Source organism: Acyrthosiphon pisum, chromosome A1 (assembly GCF_005508785.2).
Source record: "Acyrthosiphon pisum isolate AL4f chromosome A1, pea_aphid_22Mar2018_4r6ur, whole genome shotgun sequence".
In the NCBI taxonomy this organism is placed as follows: domain Eukaryota; kingdom Metazoa; phylum Arthropoda; class Insecta; order Hemiptera; family Aphididae; genus Acyrthosiphon; species Acyrthosiphon pisum.
The window spans coordinates 6,411,478-6,434,315 of NC_042494.1; the positions used below are offsets into that span (position 1 = coordinate 6,411,478).

The 22,838-nt window shown below is 25.6% G+C and overlaps 1 protein-coding gene across 8 annotated transcripts in view; it reads left to right on the top strand.

Moving 5' to 3' along the window:
- Positions 1-22,838, top strand: part of LOC100165930 (small conductance calcium-activated potassium channel protein) — a 398,891-nt gene that overhangs the window by 325,404 nt on the left and 50,649 nt on the right. The gene's annotated exons all lie outside the window — the stretch shown is intronic.

Consider the following 22,838-nt stretch of genomic DNA (forward strand, 5'->3'; position numbering starts at 1 on the left):
TTATCATGCATAAATACTATTACACTTAAATTTGATTTTCTAAATAATATTTTGATTAACAAATAACGATTACTTTTTCTAACAATATATATTTTAACTGAATATCTATTTTTCAAGATATTTCAACTATACATTTTGTACAATTGCCAATTATACATATATTTCAAAAACTAAATTGAAAAGAAAATATATTAATAAGGTTTCAACTACGAATTCAAAAAACAACTACATAATATATAAAGTATAATTTTTTTCACAAACGCTAAAATATTGCTAACAAAATGAATAGGTACCATTTTATTCCATCAGAAATATTAATTAAGTCAATAAAAAATACCATTACGTATATTTTTGTATAAATATTAGTTTTAGGGTCGAGACAAATACCTATAATACCTGTAAATTATATTCATTAGTCATCACTAATAATTACATTTAAAATAGGTATTAAAAATAATTACCAAACAAAACAAACATTTTTAAATCTACGAGTTTTTAAATGGAAAGGAAAATGTATTATAATTTATGTAACCAATTATTTAAAATGACAATTTATAGTAAAATCGGATTATATAGTTACTATTCTAAAAATTAAAATAGATGAAAACCATAAAAATCCGATAAAATAAAAATACAATAATTACATTGATCATATGAATTCTACTTAAAATGTAATCATGAAGTTTTCTTATTATATTCTCATCACAAAAAAAATAAATATCCAATTAAAATTATAAAACTGTAAATACCAAGTACCTAAACTTTATACAAAGCCTTATAAATGTATTGTAAGTATAGAATAATAATTTAAAACCACTTGTCGAAATAAGTATTAAAAACGTAGTTTCTTCCTTTGATTTTGAATTATACAAAAAAAGTCAAATTAAATTGCATAACTTGTTAACAAAAAATATCAATGTTATGTCAATAATTAAACTGTAAGACAATATTATTGACAAATATCGATAGAATAATTGTATATGAGACATGAAAGTCATAAATCATGAAAGCTTGTTAGGAAAATCAATGAAAACCCAAAAGCACAGTAGTAGACCTTTATTAATATAATAATATAACAACGAATCAAGTTGCAGTTCAACAGCTATTGATGAATGGGAAACCGTGTAACATAATACAGACTACTGAGCTTATTTTAAAAATAAAGAGGGCCAAAATGATAGTGGGTAAGTGGTAACTTGGTTCAAAAGAGAATTTACCAAATAAAACGGATAATATAATTGTAAAATTAATTAGTTCTTCACATTGCCTTGAAGATAAAAAAGCATTGGTTCCTTAAAACATTAATTAAGAAATTAATGTATTTATTTTAGTTTCAAATAGTTGAAAAAGTATTGTTCTCCGGTAAACGAATTAAATTAAGTAATTAATAATTGTTTTTAAGTTGAACGTTTTACTACGCTGATATGCAATATGCATAACCTATGTAGATTGTAAATACAATTATAATAAAACGAATCATAATACTTAAAATATAAAACTAGATTTATAATATTTTAACGCAACATGTTGAACCTCGTGAAAAATATTTGAATACGTTTCACGGAATAAAGTATAAACAATACACATATTTTATAAAAGTATTTTCGTTAAATTTTGGGCACTGTAAACTTTTAAGAATAAGTTAGTGAAAAACAAAAACTTAGCTTGTAAACGCCATTAATTTCCAATAACTTAAATCAAATTCTCAAAATATTTCCAGTTCACCAGCTATTACACAGTATTAGCGTCCTATTTCAATTTGGATTTTGGAGTAAAGTGATTTTTCATGCACTCTGCTTACTTCTGCTGCTAACACCCTTCACGTTTAGTTTTATTATATTCACGTCAATATAATATATAGCTGATTGAAATCTCGTTTGCGTCGTTTTATTTTAAAAATGTATTTATCCATTCGTAATTATTGAGCAGATCTATTAATGATAACCTTAGGACCACACTGATAGGTTGACTGATATGTTCAAGTCCAATTTATTTCATATTTGGAATTGAAATCAATATGCTACTATTTTCAGTTTCAGTTCAAAGATTTAGTGCCTGAGTATGTGTTTGTTTGTACATTGTTTAGACTAATTCCTATAAAAATTGTTAAAGAATGGAGGAATCTAATTAATACAACGAAAATCCTATAGGAAATAATAATTATCAAAGTATGAGAAACGGAAAAAGTTCCTGAAGAAGGCTATGCTATGTCCGACCCACAAAAAGGAAGATATGAAGGATTGCTATAACTACCTAACAAATAAAAGTAATTTTAAGCATACCACATAAAACGTAACCAAATTGTATTTAGGATACATGATACAAATGAAAGGGAAATTTGCAAATGATGGATATCGAAGTGCTAATATAAATATTTGATGGAAATTGCAAATCTTTACCATTTTGGAATTACAATCAAAAATAAATATCAGAAACTTTTTCTCAGTTATTTTGGAAAGTACTGGCAAATTTTTACTTTTAGCTCCTTAGTACCTAACCAAAAGGTGGCAAAGTTGAACATCTTTTACCGTTTTACTGCTCCAAAGATGATGCCAGATACAAACAAAAAACTCACATCATTGTAAAACCAATGAGATCGTCGCTACGCTCAAAACTAAAATATCAATAACTGGTTTTCATTATTTTGTTTTATAAGCATTTAAAATTAAAATGTTGGGTAATATGTGATACATAATGATAGATAATACCACAATACCACAAATAAATATTGTATACCCGCGTTTAAATGCAAAATTTAATTTAATGTTTACATAACATGTCCATTGCTCACGGGTTCTCTGTTATTAGGTATTATTCGTATTAATATATTTTAATAATATATTTTATGCATTATTTTATGTAAGTGTTCACGAAATAGTAAATACGATATTTCATATATTAGGTATTTATAGGCTATGCAGGGAAAACATTTGAAAATTACAAAGAAATTAATAATAAAATGTATATCTACGTTATTTTTGTATAAATATACAATATAGGTACCTACTATAATAGAGTACATTACACAGCACATTGTTACTCAGCTACGCGTAATTAAATATTGATTAATTAATGAGTTATGTTTTCGAGTGTTCTACTTCTCATTTCATATTAAATGTTGATAAACAAACATGTTAATAATCTTCTATAGGTGTTTAGAACACTTAAACTAATAAATAATTAGGTAGCTAATAGTTCATGTACAACTATTCGATTAAAGGTTCTATAAAATAATGCCGGAATAGAAAAATATTTACATATGTGAATTTATTATTTATATTCAGGCGTGTGCGATTAGCTCAATGTCACCACCAATACGAAAGGTCGGTTTAGGTAGATCGATTGGTTGAGATTCTATGAGCATAACATTCGTCACGGTGCTGTCACTATAAATAAGCTAGGCATTACCACCTTGCGACACGATTAGAGTAGTGACAAGATATCTCGATTGTAGACATAGGTAATATATTTCACCGTTTTACGAATCGATCTTTTAGTAACAATAGGGGCTGACGGAAAATGTTTAGTTGTTAGACGGAGATCAATATGGGACATTTTTCAACGAAACTATAATTTCGTTGGTAATGGTGTATTATTTGTGACATTTTGCCTTTTTAGTTGCTTTGCTGGCAATATGTACCTAGCCACAAACAACAAAAATAATAAAGCTTCAGTTAATAAATTTACTTAAAACCAATAGTTACTATTTACATAAAACAAATAATTTACTGTTAACAAATATAAGATGAAATGAATAGTGTGTATAAAAAATTGCAAATAATATACTGATTACGTACAATAATATTTCGCATAATTTGTATTTATGAATGTTACTACAGCAGAAAAATATTCCAATACATATCTTATATTAATACTTGGGTATTGAAAAATAATATAATAAATATCAGATAAGTTCAACCTATACCATAATCAAAGTCCCCTCTCATCCTATGCTCCATTCAAATCCATTCCATATTTCTAGTTATGTAAGGTACTCGACACTCGTTATGAAGATCATAACTCTCTTCGAAGTTAGCTAATTTAGGGGTGGTTGTAAATTCTCCCGGGTCTACTTCAGTACAACCTGACGGGACAATGTAAAGTCTCCCGGGTCTACTTAGCTAGTATAACTCATTCTGTCACTTGTTATCATACGTTGTTATCAGTTATCACTTATTATTTATTTTATCATTAGTAAGTTTTGTTGAAAATGTAGACTTGCTTATTCTCTATTTTACTTTTTGCTTGCATTGGTATAACTAATAACGTCTTCCACATTCACAATTTCAATTTCTTCGCATAATTTATATACCTATTATATATAAGTGCTGTGCATTTATTCATACTACATTTCCATTTGACTTCACTATACTCGATGATAGTGTTGATTGTTAATGATAAATATATGAGGACATAATCAACTCTTCTTTGTTCCGTTGACTTAAAACATACATAAAATTTAGTTGAGCCATTAAAGTCAATATCGTTTTAAATATTTAAATTAAAAATAGGTTAATGGTAATTAATTAGGTATTTAAATATTTGAATAACAATTACAGGTTGACGGTAATACAATTGATAGTAAAAATGTTAAATGATAATCACAATCTCTGCAGTGTATCCAATTCATAGGGTAGAAATAACATTTAAAATAACTCGGGAGGGCTTACACATTTCATTCAGGTAAACATAATATTGGCCCGGAAGAGCTTACACGTTTCCTTCAGATGAACACAAAGTTTACCCGGGTGAGTTTACAACTATTGACCCGGGAGAGTTTACCACCGGGAGAGTTTACTAGTCTTAAAGATCGGGAGAGTTTACCACCGCCTAAAATACTAAAATGAACTTCGTATTCAGAAATGGGAGAAAGAAGGTCCTAATTTAGGGTGGTAGTAAAGTCTCCCGATTATATGGTAAACTCTCCCAATTTTTAAGACTAGTAAACTCTTCCGATGGTCAACTCTCCCGGGTAAATATTTTGAGTAATTTGGACCCTTCTTTCTACCATTTCTGAATAGGTACGAAGTTCATTTTAGTATTTCACATAGGTACTTCTAATTAGGTGCCTATTTCTAATTGATATAAGGGATCTTAGCCTATATTACTTGTTATATGCGTCATCTGTTAATTTTAATAATTTATCTATATTCCATTAAATAAATAAATACATTTTTAAAAGCTTACTGACTACTGCTGAAATATAGGTTTTTTCCAGATAAAATAATGATATATTAATATTCATGTATTATAATATTACATGGTCTAAATATATATATATAATGTTTACATTAATAATACTATATACCATATAACCATAAGTAAAATACTGTAGAATTTATCTAAATGGCTTTCTTTGTTACTTTTTTTATCGTAAATATACATAAAAAAATCTTCATGTTTATCACGAACTAGTGTCAGTTTTATTTTTTTTTTTAAAGTATAATATAACAATTTAAAAAAGTAATGTTAAGTTATATATGTACTACACGTGTAGAATAAAAATAGTTTTATTATTTATAGGATTTAGGTAGGTAATATAATATAGACATTTTAAAATAAGAAAACAAGAAGTTTGCTCTTAATGTGCTTACATCATCTAGTTATTAAATGTATTATTAAAAAAACAACCAATAAAAATACTTATATTTAAAAATTAAAATAATTAGAATCTTAAAAAATAACAGAAATACATGCAAATTTAGTTTAATATTTGAATTACCTATTCGTGTTTTCTTATAACTAATGCAATTTTATTATGAAAATCAATGTATTCACCACTTGGAAAGTTAACATTTTAAAGTAATAAACTGATAAAAATCTGTACTAATAAAAGTATTTAGTATCGGATAGCTTATAATTCTATTATATTAAGATAAAATATACTTAGTTAATCATCAGATATAGTATATAAATTAAAAATTAAAATAACTTTAGTGTTGTTTCAATTAAATAAATATATGAATATGCATTATGCACTATAGGTACTAAATTCCTTTTTTTAACATTTATTAGAAAAATACAATCTGTTAAATGTATTTACAATAAGTATAATATGTAACCATAGTTAGTTATTTTTACACCAATATGAAAAAGAATAGATTTAGAGGATTATTCATCAGTAGACTTGATATACGTATATATAAATAACTAATACATTTATTTAATCATTTTATTTATGATAGTAAAATTCTACACCGGCTTTTCTTTAGTCTTCTTGGAGGATTTCCTGGGATAATTTTGTATTCAAGAGCAAGTGGCATGGTCAATCAGTAGATGTGAATTATTTTCACGTGGGAGCGAAACGGTTTGTTTGTAGATGTCACTACTTCTGAGACTATTTGAATTTTTAAGTGCTGGCGGAGGGAACGATTTGAGTCATAAAATGGAACATTTTTAACCATTATATAATGAAATGATATTGATTTGAAACTTTATATTTTATCAGTATTCGATTTCTTTGCATAACCCAATGATTGGATGTCGGCTTTAGAAGGATTTTATATAGTATAGGAGTTTATTTTTTAGGCTAGATTTTAAGTGTTTTCCTGAAAAATAGCAATGAGAATTACGTCTGGAGTTTCAACAGGAGCTTCTTTTGTTTAATATGGCCCGCTCAGGTTAGAAGTTTTTTAGTAATATAATTTTAAGATGAATACATTTCTAGTTCACTGTATTTTAAAATTGGAATGATAATAATGGGAGCCTGGATAAAAAAAAATTAGAACGTTATCTATTCTTATTTCACCTAATACTGACAATGTGCTACTTTTAGTGCATTTCGAACTATCGGAAAGTAGTAAATGACGTCAAGTGTATTGCTTTCGATATAAAATAAGACACTTGGTATGTTTTGAACAGCACTTTAAAGAATTTTTTCAAAACATTCTACAATAAATAATAAAAATAAGAATAAAAACTTTCGAACGGTATGTTTTACCGAGAGCAAAACTTATTATATTTATTATAAATATAATATATTTAGAGATATTTTCACTTTGTATTTTCTTTACAAATAATGAGCTTTAAAAAAATAAATCTTGATTTATAAAACAGTTAGCAGCTTGCTAAAACAATATATTACCTGAAGTTTTAAAGTTGTTTAGGAAGTTTATAACAAAAATATTTTTTTAATACATTGAATTATCGTTTTTCGTTTAAATTTTATACAGTATAAAAAAACATCTTTTATTTATTGCAGGATATACATACACACACGTTTATATATTGATATATGATAAATATATTCTTTTATATTATATATAAAGATAACTTAAAAATTACCTAACGACGTATTTTTCTGTTATTATTTTTATTAAATCTTCATTTGTTTTCAATGTTATAGACCTGGGTGGCTAAGTCTATTTAACAATTGCATCTTTAAATGTTGATCTTTTTTGTTGTTACACGAATTCGAATTCACGGATATTTCACAATCAATTATCTTACTATGTTTTGTAGTGTTCCTATGGCAACGTTATATGGTTGTGGAACATTAGGTAATATTATACTCAAAAACTACTTTTTTTCTGCTGGTAAACAATTATTGTGATTTCAATAAAGAACGATTGGTTATAATACAATATTTAATATACATATTTCAAGTAATAAAATAGTTAAACACTTAAAATGTTCGGGCTTAACATTTCGCCTTAATTATTAAATCATAACATATGTATCTAATGTAAAATAATAATTATTTTATTTTATTTACAATTATTATTATGTTGTTATTTTTTCTACTGAATATTAATTATTTTTTAGCAGGTACATTCATATCAGAGATATTTTTTATGTTAACTATTATATTATGTATACTATTTATAATTATTCAATGGTGGTTGAAATATTATTTCTTTTGAATCTTCACTGAAATTTTACTACCTTGTCTTTAGTTAACGGTAATGGAAGTTTTTCTGTACTCTTAAGTATCCAATTTGTCACAAATCTCTTTTTTGGTTTTTATATTATAATTTCGCTTTTCCGAAATGCTACTTCGTCTAACGACTGAGGTATTCAGGAAATGGATAAAACCATTTATATCTTCTGAACATGGTATATTCCACAGGTACTATAATACTATTCCTTTAATTTTTTGTTAGGACAACGGAAAAGCCATTCTGGAGTCTGATTGATGGATCTTTGAAAACACAACGCTATGTACGTCACGCGAGGACACGTTACTAAAGACTTTAATACTTTTCGCATAAAATCTCCTGGAATTGCACTTACGAGATTAAAATTAGAAGCTATACAAATTATATAAAAAATTAACTAATTAAAATATACATAGGTACTCGTGCATAGTAAACTTAAAATGCTATAATAATATTATTAATGTTATAATGATATTATGATATTATATTGTGTAATAAATAAAAAAGTAATTAATATTTTTTTTTTAAGTTATGATTATTTTTATATTCTATACAATATACTCGTAGTATATTATACATTTATTATTAATATTTCTCGTGAATCTATATATATATATAAAGGAAAGTGTACCGAACCAGAGCCGAACCTATTTGAGTTATCGACTTGAAATTTCAAGGATAGATTTTTATAATAATTTCATCGGGCACTAAGAAAGGATTTGTTGAAATTTGCATTTTAAAGAGGTGCTCAAACAGGGATCTTGAGGTTCACGATGGAAATTGGAAATTGGAAATTTTATTTTTATTTATTTTTTAAATAGTTGCCATTGGTTACAGTCTACAGTAGAAATTAGTATTTATTTATTATTGGTTATTTGGGCAGATCAGGTACAGGCTAGCACCAAATCAAATTATTGAACATTGTAGCAAGTTACACCAAAAAACAGTTGAACAATCATATTTTTTTTAAGTTGCAATTTTTTACGGACAACGGAATGCACGGGTTCAGCTTGGTATGAATGTTTGTGTGTAGATTAAACATCTGGGAAGAAGACAGACTAATTTAGGAATGGTTAAATTTGGTTTTTTTTATTCATCTGATATTAGTAGTTATGCTAGGTTAGGATTTTGTATTAATTGATTATATTAATCCAACATAGGTGGAATACAACCAACTTGGCATAACTTTGATACTTTAGAGTTAAATCATACACCTACGTACAAACAGCACTGGGTTCGCGATCTACCGCAGGTAGATTGCCTACCTGATAATATACTGCTGCGAATCATAAATTTTATTCCGGGAAACGGAAAAGTTAAGATACATTTTGGATACCATACACCGAATATTAAATAACGAATTGTACAAAGTTCGATTCATAAAGAGTTGGTACATTTAACGGGCAACTAAGTAATAATGTATATTATACATTTATTATTAATATATCTCGTGAATAATTAAGTATATAAGTTAAATTTAGGATCATATTTTATATTTTGTAGGTATACAACAAATAATATCATAAAAATATTGCTCAAAATGTATAATATAATATATTATAATATATTGTATACGTTATACAATATAAAAATGATTGTATGCAATAAATCTAAAAGTTTAATATTTTTAAACTATTATTAGAAATAAATATAATTACTCAATCCAACTAAGAATAAAGTAATTATCACAATATGAATTAATTATAAGTGGCATGGTGTCGCACGGTGGTTAGCTTCAGTCACCGTGTTTCCGGATGGGTGACCACCCGAGTTTTAGTGACAAATCCTCGCCACATGGCACATATACACGTGTTCTAACCAACCGTACCCTCCCCGGGCGGTTCCATTTTCCTCCAAAAACGAGATACCGTTTTCCTCCACTGTACGTTTTCCACCACAAAAAAAAAAAAGTTGGTTTCCATTTTCATCCAAATTATTTTAGACTGTAATTTTGTCTATTTTCCTCCGATATTTTAGCCAGTGTTGTAGTATTACGTTCCGTATTATAAAGATAGAGTAAGGCTAGAATCCAGGGCTTACAAACGTTATAATAACGTTATATTTGACGAAAAAACTATTGAAATTTGTAAACATAATTATAACGGAAAACGATAATCAAAAATAATTAAATACCGCACAACAAAACATAACTATTAACAAAATATATTACATATCATTACCTAAACAAAACAAAACGCAAAACGTAATTTATAAAATATCATTAAACGAAAAATAGGGCCATTACCTACCCGAATTAGTTATTATTTTTAAGTTTTATAGGTATTAATACCATTTTAAATAACGATAAACGCAAGACTTGTATATCGTTTTAGTTATGAATAACAATAAACACAAAACTTGGATAACTTCGATAAACGCGAAAATTGCGTTTAATTATAAATAATATAAAACAGAATTTTTTTCAAATGCAAGCCCTGCTAGGATCACATTTTCGATTAATACATTCTGGTATCGGCTATATCTATATCAGCTGTCGATAAAGCCTAATAAAGAATATTTTTTTTTTTTTTTATATGCATAAATTATTTATATTAACTATTTTATTATTTTATTTATTATTTATTGGAGGAAAATGCACAGTGGAGGAAAACAGTATCTCGTTTTTGGAGAAAAATGGCTACGGCCCTCTCCTCTACGGTTAAATACCTACAAAATAAACTACAAGCCTAATGAGTAACGACCACATAGATGAGTTTAAAATTTAACACAATGAAAAAAAAATTTAATATAAGTACAAAGCCTCCCAGTATTTAAATTACTATTATATTTTCAAAATATAAATTAATTTAGGGTAAAGCAAATTATGTTCGTGGTATAAGTTAATTTGGAATATTTCTTTAAACGTTTACACTTTGAACAAACATATATTTTTTTTAAACTAATAATAACTATTATTTTCTTAAGCTCGATTTAATTTGTGTTTTAAAATGTTTTCCTAAATGTTGATCACACTGTAAATATGAATACAATAGCTTATTATAATCTCGAATAAGCTCAAAGGTATCTTAGCTCATTTAAATTACATTAAAATAGCTTTAGAAAATTATTTCTGAATATTAAACTGTTAATTAAGTACGGCATTAATTTATTTATTTGTTATATAGGTATTTCAGGTCCCAATAGTTTCAATAATTAAAATTATTTTAATTAGGTACAAGTTCTGTAATAATACATGAATACAAGGAACTCTAAGTAATTAACAATGCATAGAACATAAGTATTGTTAATTATTTAGAGTTCCTTCTATTCATATATTATGGACATATGATTTTTAAACACTAGAAATTATTATAGATTGAGTTTGTTTTCCTTTATTTATAGCTACACGAAATACGGAATATTTAATTAAAAGTACAGAGTAATTAATGATTCACATACCGCGTGTAATACTGCCGGAACACTTCAATACAAACTGCAATGAAAAATCGTTTTAAATAATGATAGAATATAAATTAATTAGGGCTTTCAAAAACCTTGGGTATTATTTATCAAAACTTACTCACAGCATTTCCATGAGAAACCGATTGTCAGTATATTGCGTTTCACAAAACAGCAGAACAGGGTACCTACCTAATTCAGCAGCTGTAGCTGTCCAGGAAACTAAGACATAATATTGTCATCTTACATAAATAGCTCATCGTTTTTGCTTAAATCAAGCTTACACGTATTTCAGTCCATGACGTTATATAACAATAACGATTTATCGTTTACTTTAATTAAAAAAAAAACATCTTTTGCGCAATTATTTAGAGTAGAATTCCATTGGGAAATGTTTGGTTTTAAATATACCAAACTATTAACTATACATATTGTATTAAATCCAATAAATTGATTTATTATTATTTTTATTCAAATACAATAAAATAATAATTTAAATCCCATATAAATCAGTTCTATTGATGTTGTCATAATTGGACACCAGCTGTAAATATTAATATATTACAAAAATAAATAATTATACAATATTATAACAGTAATAAGTAACTGTAAGTGTTATATATTTTAGCAAAATTAAAATAAACAAAATGAAAACGATTAAAAAAAGCTCACTTAAAATAAGTTATTTAAAAAAAATTACCATACATTGTCCTAACATAAAAATTAATACAATTATTTGAAAATATTGAGCTTACATACCTACTATAAAATGTTAACATTATAATTATAAGTATATTTCCATTTACCTATATACTAAGTAATAAAAAAAAAAATTTTGAAATTTACGTTTGAAAAACCACACGTCATGTTCATACTACACCGTATTAATTGAACTATTCAACATAAAGTCTTATTTGGTTTTTAATTATTTAGTTTCTATTAAATTTTATAAATCACCAAATTAACTAACGATTTTGTATTTTAGAAATGAATAAATAATAAGAGAAAAGGAGTGTGGACAACGTACACGCATTGTATTAGAAAAATCAATTTAAATAAATTATTTATGGTTTTGCGCTACTCAATAAACGTCTTGACCGCATTAGTATTTCGACGAACAATGCTAGTTTTTATGAGATGTTAAGATTAAATATTGTAAAACAAATATATTTATTCATTTAAGTCCTGATAAAAATTGAATTTTTATAACAATAAGTATATAAATAGTACACTTGAAAATAAAATATTTAACTATAAAATAACGAACGAAAGAGTACCTAACTAAAAACATAGGTAAAAAGATTTAAATAGGTAAAATAATTACGTTTTAACTATTATCGCAGATCTTAAATCTTTCACAGCACATTTTAGTCATTTTTACTGTTTAAGAATCATCTTCAAGGTTATTAGACATTAGCTAGCATTATAAATTTAGAAGGTTTACATTAATGGTCAGTTATATTTATAAAATATACGTGAATAGAAAAAAAAATTATGAATTGATTATCTACCTTCTTCTAATATAATAAACGCTATTGAAACAAAAAGCTAGTTTTGCTAAGTTATAATTTTTTCCAAATACCTACTGCACAGCAAAAAATCATGACTGTATTTTTGATATTTTTTTAATTTCCGCAAGAACAATACGAGGATTCTTGTATTACATATTCTAGCATTTTTTACAAAAAAAAACAACTTCAATTTAGGTATCAATATGATAACCAATAATGACTGAAAAAATGTATTTTCAAATCCATTAAAATACAACTATAAGCTAATACTTTTGAAAATCAATATATTAATTGCTTTGGTTATGAATTTGTAACTACAATGACATAAATGCACACATTATTACCATAGCTCATTCTTATTCCCATTTACAATCATTATTAATACCTATATTTGTATTCATTATATACGAACTATTAATAACATGCAGTATTATAAATGCTTTGATTTATAGTATAAACCGATAAATAATTTTTAATAGCTATATTAAAATATAAGTATCGACCAATTAATATTATGGTATATTTTTTTTTTATTTAATAAAATAAACAAGTCTTGGAATACCTTAAATATACTTTCGATAATCCTCAGTATTTATTTAGAACATTTTTAACTCTTTATTCGTGTAATTTTTATACACTTTTGAAGTTGAAGCTAAAATTTCAAAAATGTTGCATTTGGGACGATTTCCAATCATAATATTACTATAATCATCCATTCCTTTAAAATTGTTTTAAAAAAAATATATTCGATACAACTGTTAAATGATGTTAATACTTGTTATTCACATAACTCACATTGCGCAGTACGAATCCGGTATGAGAATTCAATACATCCACAAAAAATATACTAATTTGTTTCCTGGATTTGTAGAATTACTTTATTCAAACCGTATTTTTATTTAATGCGTGTGGTATGAGAGTTTGAGGATATCTCAAATTCCACGAAAATCTTCTCCTGAATATCCAATCTGTAAAATTTAACTTTTTTATTTATACAATATACGGCTGAATTGCAACAAGATAATATTTTATGATAGTTTTTCTCTTTATATTTTATTGGACACTTCAAATTTGAACAGATAACAATCATTGGCTGTAATTTATGATTCACATTTACAAATTTTATTAGATTACAATTAAATGTAGGTACCTAGGTATACAACAAACTCCATTAAATTAATTAGTAATAATTATTATTCTCTATAACATTTTTAAACGATATTTCTTTTATAATTTTTCGATATCTGTCTTCTTTTATTATAATAAAATAAGTGCCCAATTTATTTAACCCCAGAAAAAAAGTTAAATTTACAAAAATTAAATTAAAAATAAAAACGATACATTGTCTTGGTCTTATTACATTTTATAAGCTGCCATAACGTATATACGCCATTTTTCTTGTGTAAATCATATTATGCATATTAATAATAAAATATTTTTGAAAAAAATAGCAAAAAGACGTTAGGGCTCTATCACTTGATAGACACTCCCCTCATTATATTATATCATTGTACTTTTTTATATAATACATTATTATTATTGATGCACATTGATTGTAAACATTATTTGAAAAAACACATAATTAACGAAATATTACAAAATATATAATTTCAATAACATTTTTTTTTATGAATTCAAGTTTCTTTTAAAACAATGTAAACTATTTTAATCAATTAATTTTAACAAAAATGATTAATTTATTGAAGTTACAAGTATGGGTTGGTATAATAGTCAATTTCCTATAATTAGTCATTCAATTTTCAAATTTATTTTGCTCATATCATTATGTCAGTCGTCAGACTTGACTCAGTTCATAAATTAACTTTGTATGAAACTGACAGTGCGCTATAATTTTTAAAATTTTGATGAATCAACAAAATATTTCAGAAACTTTTACACGTCAAAAACATTAGTAGTTAGTACGTAAATTTTTAAACAAAATGTACACATGGTCATGCATCCATGCATCTAACGAGACGTATAAATTATACACTGACGTCAGACGTCTTAACACTGCCTTAAAACAGGGTAAATTAAAATTTTAACTAGCCTGCTTTACTATAGAAACTAATGTTATCAATACTACATAAACATATTTAATTAAATTAACCACGCCTTAGTACGAAATATTAATATACTGGAACATTTTGTATTCCCCTATCTTTATGTACCTATACAAAAATAGTAACAATCATGTGTTATTTTTTATTAATCAAAAATGTATTTTACTAAAACTCTATATAGTCTATAGCACGGTGAAATTACGCTCTGCACCTGTATTGTTTATTTTGCGTAAAAATATTTTCATTGACTTTAATGCATACAAAGGGAGCAATTTATTTCTTATAGGTGGGAAGTTCCCTTTATTTCTGTGTCAAACCGCACCATAACCGGATGGATTCAGGATACTTGCACATTTATTTCACCCATTTTACTACTGTAAACCGGAGTTTCGTTGGCCCGGAAAAGCAGATCCGTTACCGGTCAAAAATATACACACGCTTTGTTTTACCCACATATTTTCCATCTCACAGCCTCCGGGGTATAATACTATACATATCATATATCTATCTAATAATGTATCTTTATGGGTTCTTGTTTTTATTATTACTCGAAATCGTGGCTTTATCTCCTCCTCCGATTCTTCTCGTAGTCGAATGTTGGTAAAAGTTTTTCCGGTCAGGAGAAGTTGAGGAAAAACCGCCAATTAAAAATGCATCAATTCTTCTGCACATAAAACATACGTTTTCCTAAACATCCGGTTCTCGTTAATTTTAAAATAAAATAGAGTAACAGAAAGTGAAATCTAAACGTGATAAAAGATTAGTGGTTCATTTTTAAAAATATATAACAACAACTTCAAACTAAATCCAATTCAATGTCATTATAATATAGAAATAATAATATTTATGTTATCACTTAATTTAAATAGGAATACTACCTAAATAATTTGATTAAATCAATGTAAGACAAAATTTTCATAAAAAGGCACGATATTGTTATGTACTTAATTTAAAAAAAACAAAAAAAACAGATTTAGAGTATTTTAATATATTTTCAGTCCTGTCTCAGTTGAATAATTTGTGAATTTATAATTGTATTTCTACACTACTAATGTGTGATATAAACGCATATATCTTTCCAAGCTAAATATGTATGAGATTAAATTTATTCAAGTATATTATATTATTTATATTATAAAAATCAATTGATTATATTTGATATTGTTAACATATTAAATTTTAAAATATAAAATATACATCCATATCCAAAAAAATTATAAACTGAGGTATTCCACTCGTTATTTAAAACCCCACCACTTGATGACAGTTCTTCAAAATAGTACAATGGTTTTCATCGTTAATAGTTTTTCCTTTTAATGAAAGAAACTAATTAAATTATTTAAAAATAAATTATTTATAAGTACCAACTAAAATGAAACCTCCATCGTTAGGTGAAACTGATAAAAACTTTTGAAGCAGTGTAGCAAGTTTTATTTTTTAATGCGATGATTTATAATTTTTTTTAATGTAATATCACAACACATCACTATTATGCCTGGAGCTAAAATACATAGGCGAAGAGATACGAGTGGTTTACATCCGGTCAGTATAAGTATAACTTTTCCCATTTTTCGTAGTTATTGTATTTCACACTTGTCAGTAAATAGTAAAACGATTAATTTTAACATGATTTCTACAGTAGGTATATAATATTAGGTAAATATTAAAATATCAGTATAAAATGTACTATTTTTGCCCGAATGAAACTTTTGAAGCATTTACCAAAAAATATGGTTACACAAAGAATTAAAATTAAGTTAATGCATCGTTATAACCTACTGACTCCTATTACAACACTAAAAAGTATACAGTTATTATGTCTAAACTTCTGTTGATAATTATAAATTATCTAAAATATTACATTCCCAATACCAATAGGTAAAATATATTATATCTGTAATAATTAATAAAGTAGGTAAAAAGAGTTCTAAAAGTAGGTAATTTATCTGGATGAAAATAAAGAGAATGTTTTGAAGATAAGCTATAATATACTTATGGTATCGTTCAATAAAAAAGGTTTGAAAAAAATAAAAAAAATGTGAATAGTTTTAATAATATATTTACAGTAGGTACCAATATAATATTTCAACAATCTTGGTATGCTTCGGTGAATATTGCTTAATGATACTTTTGAGATACAATCTAACTTCTGATATTTTTCATGGTTTTTGATGCTCAATAAGACAATAATAATAATACATCTTTATATTTTTGAAGTATTGACTTTTAAATTTTAATAGATTGTCAACTTTCTATGTGTATTTTATATTTTTGTTGTTTTTGTCATGTATAATTGTTTTCGATTATTTATTTATTTTGAAACCATTTTCATACACTTAAATTTATTTATGTATCAATAATAATCTTTGTATTAATGATTCTCTAAAAAAAAAAAATACCTAGGAAATAACAATACCTAAACCTACTTCTGAATTAAAAATAAAAATATAATCTAAAGCATTTATAACAATTAACTTAAAAATTATACCTATTTACTTTGTTTATTTTAATTTTTAACAGTTTAATATAATAATAATATATTAACTTTGCATATAAGTATTCAGTTTGTGTATTATATTGATGTTAAAATGGAAACGTTTGTACTTCTATCTGCGTGCTTGAACAAAGTTATAAGTATAATATGCATAGATTTTAAAAACATCATTTTCTTTTGATAGTTGTTATTCATAGTACCGCAAAACTTTTGTTTGGAAAATTTCCCCCTAACGTCCTTGCCTTTAAAATATTTTCTTGTCCAAACGTTACCTCTTTTGCCATCACAAAGGTTGTTAAAGTTTTTCTGAACAGACTGCTGTTTGCTAGAAACTTCAGTCAATATCTGACAAGCACCGTTGACCAAATTCTGCATTATTTATGTGGAGGTTTTATAGAAACTGCACAAACAACAACAATAGGTACATATATCAACCAATGACTAAAATGAGGGCAGTTAAAAATTTCTTTTGTTTTTGATATGAAATTTAACAATAGAAGAGATATTTAAAAACAATTGAATTACAAATTATCTATTTTTTTATACATAATATATTTTTAAAAAGTTTTCCAAGTAGATTTATCAAACATAAAAATGTATATTACGTTAATAGTAACTAAAAAAAAAATGTTAAACAATAATTTATGTGAAATTAAAATAGTTTTTAATTCTTTTCAAATTACCGTATAAATAACTTGTACAGTTGTAACAATTTTACCTAATATTAATTTTTTTTTAATACTATATACTCGAAAACAGTACATATTTGAATAAAAAGTCCAATTATTGGTAAAAAAATTAATTTAGTTTGTTCTCCATGACTGTAATTTAATATTTGGTGTGCTTAAACGTTAGAAAAAAAACAAATTCCTTTATCCATGCATGATAAATATAAAATAATGTACAAATCAATTTTATCAAATCTATATACGTATTTAATGTACTTATACAATGGAAGGTTGTATAGTGTAGGACATAAAACTACTAAATCGGTAGTCTTTTGTTTTTATTATTATTTTACATACTTTTTATGTACAGTATTTTTGAAAATTATGTTGCTATTTTCAATCCTCATATTTCCACCAACCAATATTTATGTACAAAGAATAACACTACTTTATCGGTTTGTCGTAAAAGTCAAAACTTAGTTTTAAAAGCTCGTAACCTGGAAAGCTTCCCGGCCTCCATCATATACACGCATTTAATACTATCGCTAAATATCGATGGGTATAACCTGTAAAACTGCTTTCTGAAAGTCTGAACACACTGCTTAAGTTTGACAAATCTGTGGTTAAAAGCTTTCCAGTTTACACCCATCCTACAGCGCGTGCTTGGAAGTATATTATTTCAATGTATTTATTTCATAGAACTTTATTATCTCAGAAATAGAGCACTATATCATACGTTGTACCTACTAAAATAGAGAAGGTATTTTCTAAAATTTAGAACATAACATAAAACTCTTCATTTTTTACTGACAATGAATTTATCGTCTTTAAATATTTAGGTACTTTATATTTCACCAAAAAATAAGCATAATACTACAACAGTAAGCTATATATCAAAATAGAAGATCCACTTTATGTTTTGGATAGAATAAAATCTTAACATTTATAATTATTATTTGATTCATTAAAAAAAAAAAAACAAATGTAAGTAGGTATGTATAAGCTGTAGGTACATTATTATAATATAATATTATATATTATATTTTTCTATAGTTTAAAGTATTAAACATAAAATTCATGACTTATCTAAAACTTAATCAAATGCTACATTATTAAGTTCAAATAAGTTATAAAGATTAAAAATAATTGAGAAATTATATAAAATTATATTACTCATATTGGTACATTATAATATTAGGTATAAACAATAATAAAAAATGATTTTTTTTAGAAATAAATGTATTATTAAGTGATTATTGTGATTATTTTCTTGTATTATAATATTATATAATGCTCCGTGACACGATAATTAAATTTATGTAATTCAAAATACCCATATTAAAAAAAAAAACAGGTCAACAATATGGTTCAATTTCGATTTTTGAATGTATCATAAAAGCGAACTAAATATTTATATTTTACATAATATATTAATATTGAACTGTAGTTAAGTAAATTCATAGACTATTCGTTAATAATGTATTGCTCATACTATATATGTGTATATTGTATAAAGTTTTTAAACAAATATAGTAATTTCGTGTATTCTCTAAAATATTATGTAGGTACCCAACAATAGTTATTAATTTCGGCAAAAAATAAATGTAAAAAAAATATATTTGTATGAATTAAAATAATTAGCTGTACTTCAGATATAATATTTTATTCTTTATTTTAAAATATCTCATTTCCAATAAATTTCAACCAACCATGCAATAATTGAAATTGATTAAAAAAAGGTTGATTGTAATATAGTTCAAAATATACACACATTTGTAGAATATAATAGACCCAATTATATTTTATGTTTGTTTATTTTAAAATTATGATGAAAGCATTTCATTAGCAACTATTATGATTTTAGAAGAGTTCAAATTAAAATTAAAACAATGGAGATATGAACATCAAATAGTAGGGTTACGCAGATTAAACTAGTACACTCACAATTTAACAATCGATTATAAAATATCATTAATAAACAAAAGAATTCCTTGTTTTCTTACCTATTAAATATATATTTACTTTCGTACTTTTTTACGTTATAGAAAATGTTTAACACAAATTATCTCAAAAATCTAATAACAATATTTTTTTAAGCTATATCAGAGTTTTAATAATAAAAATAATAATAAAAATATTTAAAAATATCAAATACATGGCACATTGTACTAAATAAAAATAAATGTAGGTGAATCAAATAAAAATAACAAACTTTTCCAGCTATAAAAACAAATTAAAAAAAATATAAACATGCATTACAGTATAATATATTTTATCGATACCCAATTGTTTGGTATTGGCTTACGGTAATTTCATAATTTTTGGAAAAAAAAGACAAACAAAAAGGAAGCAAAATCAAAAATTGATTTTCGATTTCTAATAATACATTTTAAGGCCATATTTAGGAAGGCAACATTGGACTGTTGACCCAGGTGGCTGGGCTGGCTATTTTTTTTTAATTGTCATTGTCTTAGTCTTATCGTAATTTTATTAATTTTTTCCCACATTTAATATTATATTTTTACATTTTGTAATTTGTTACCGTAATTTATAAATTATAACTATCATTATCTTTAACTGTATTAACTCTAAAGTGTTTTAACCTCCAGCATCAATTATGATAATATAATTAAATCATTTTCTGAGTCACAATCCCGCAGAATCATAATTAAAATATTTTTTTTAATATATAAGTTAATTTTACCATAACAATTTGTGTTACCCCTGGGCGATGAATTAACACGGACTGGATTATGTTAAAAGTATCATGCTGCAGTGGCGCGTGTTAACAGTTTTACCGATTAATATGTTTAAAACATTAAAGATCAAATCTCTCAATGTTATCAAAATATTTTTTAATGAATACACAATAAATATATCGTGAAAAGAATAAAACTTATTTCAAGACTATTTCTGAACTCTGGTATTCATGTTAATTCTAAGCTTTATTAAAAGTTAACATCACAAAGAATTTCTACACAATACGTCGTTTAACATCTACCGTAATGCCATTGCCAAGTTAATGTCATTTAAAGCAATACACCAACGAAACTTTATAAAAAAAAAATCCGATGTGATTTACAAAACAATTAAAAATCATCTAAAATGAAAATATAGAATATTATTGTGAAGTACGGATTACAAAGCATTAGTAATATTGAACTGCATAAAATACGAAGTATAATAAAGTAGTACATACATTTATAATCAAAATCTAAATAATATATTAATACATAATATTGGTTTATAGATAATACTGAAATATAAAATATTTTTACAATTATTATTCTATATAATATATACTTACCTTTCTTTTAGTCAAAAGTTTTAATTTGAGAAGCCGTTAACTAATTTGTATTATTTAATAGCTTACGGTTTTTAGTATTGTTGGATTATAGGTTGTAACCATACAACAGTATACCTAAACAATAAACACCAGTATAATAAATATAATTTTTTATTCAAACTAGAGTTTTATTTTAATATTTACTCGATTAAATGTTATCATCAGAAGTTGTACTTAAATACTAGAAATCATATAAATACTTTTAACTTTGCAAACATGTTTTGTATATCAAATTGCAGTTTTGCACTCTATCCGAACGCGTTTATTTGATTTATTATTTACGAGTTACGACCAATCATAAACATAATAGTTATCCACAGGCCTTGGTTTTTAATTTTTTTAAACTAATTGAAAACCCACAAACATAATAATATTATTTGAAATTCAATCTGTCAGACACTCACACTGGTATAAAAATTAGATTTATGGCAATTTTAAAAAAGAAATATCGTTATTACTTACTGTGAATGTATTTATTTTTTAATGCCTAGCAGACGTCCCTGTAATATATAAATTTGATAATCGAGAATATTATAGAAAATATTTCTCTATAATATAATAATATAATGTATAATACTACATTATTGTTGTGTCGTTCTCCATTTGTGTTATGCATCATAGGCGAATATACATAAATTAAAATATTTTATATTTTAGGTACACAGCAACTAGTGAAAACGTGCAATTTATAGGAAAAGTATTTTATCGGAAATATCGAACTTGTTACCATATTATTATAACTTTCGGGTAGGTATAGATCAGTGGTATCAAACATACGGCCCGCGGGCCAATTGTAAAATGCCCGCAATAAAATACATTTTGAACAAAAATATGAAAGGAATTGTTAAAATTGTTAATTTTTTTTACGCATCATATATACATAAAATATTATCTAACGCTCATGTTTTATGGTTACTTGTAAGTAATTTCATAATATATTAAGTCACATTTAAATAAATGGATTTTGTATGTATTTTTTCCTTGTTTTGTCTTTAGTTTTTAGTGTATAAGTATAAAAATGACACTTAAAATTTGGCCCGCGAATTTTTTTTGAAAAAATATATGCCCCGTAAGGTAATTTGAGTTTGAGATCACTGGTATAGATGGAATTGATTAAAATCGTAATTCAAAATTAAAACCAACATGCAAGTCCATATTATTATAGTAATAATAATAATAATAATAATGCAATATTATTATAATGTCCGATACATTTTCGACGGCCATCGTTGGTTTTCATATTCACGTAGGTATCTGTATTACGTTTTTATGATAAATTCCAATATCAATAGGGACGGTCAAAGAATAAATTATACCCGATTTTCATTTAGTGCATAATAGGGTAATTTTATTGACCGGAATCGAAATTGAATTTGCACCTAACGCCTATAATATATCTCTACACGCCACGTCCCGTTCGATCCGTTCCTGTCGGCATAATAAGTACCAATACCACGGAGAGCATACGGCATACCCCATA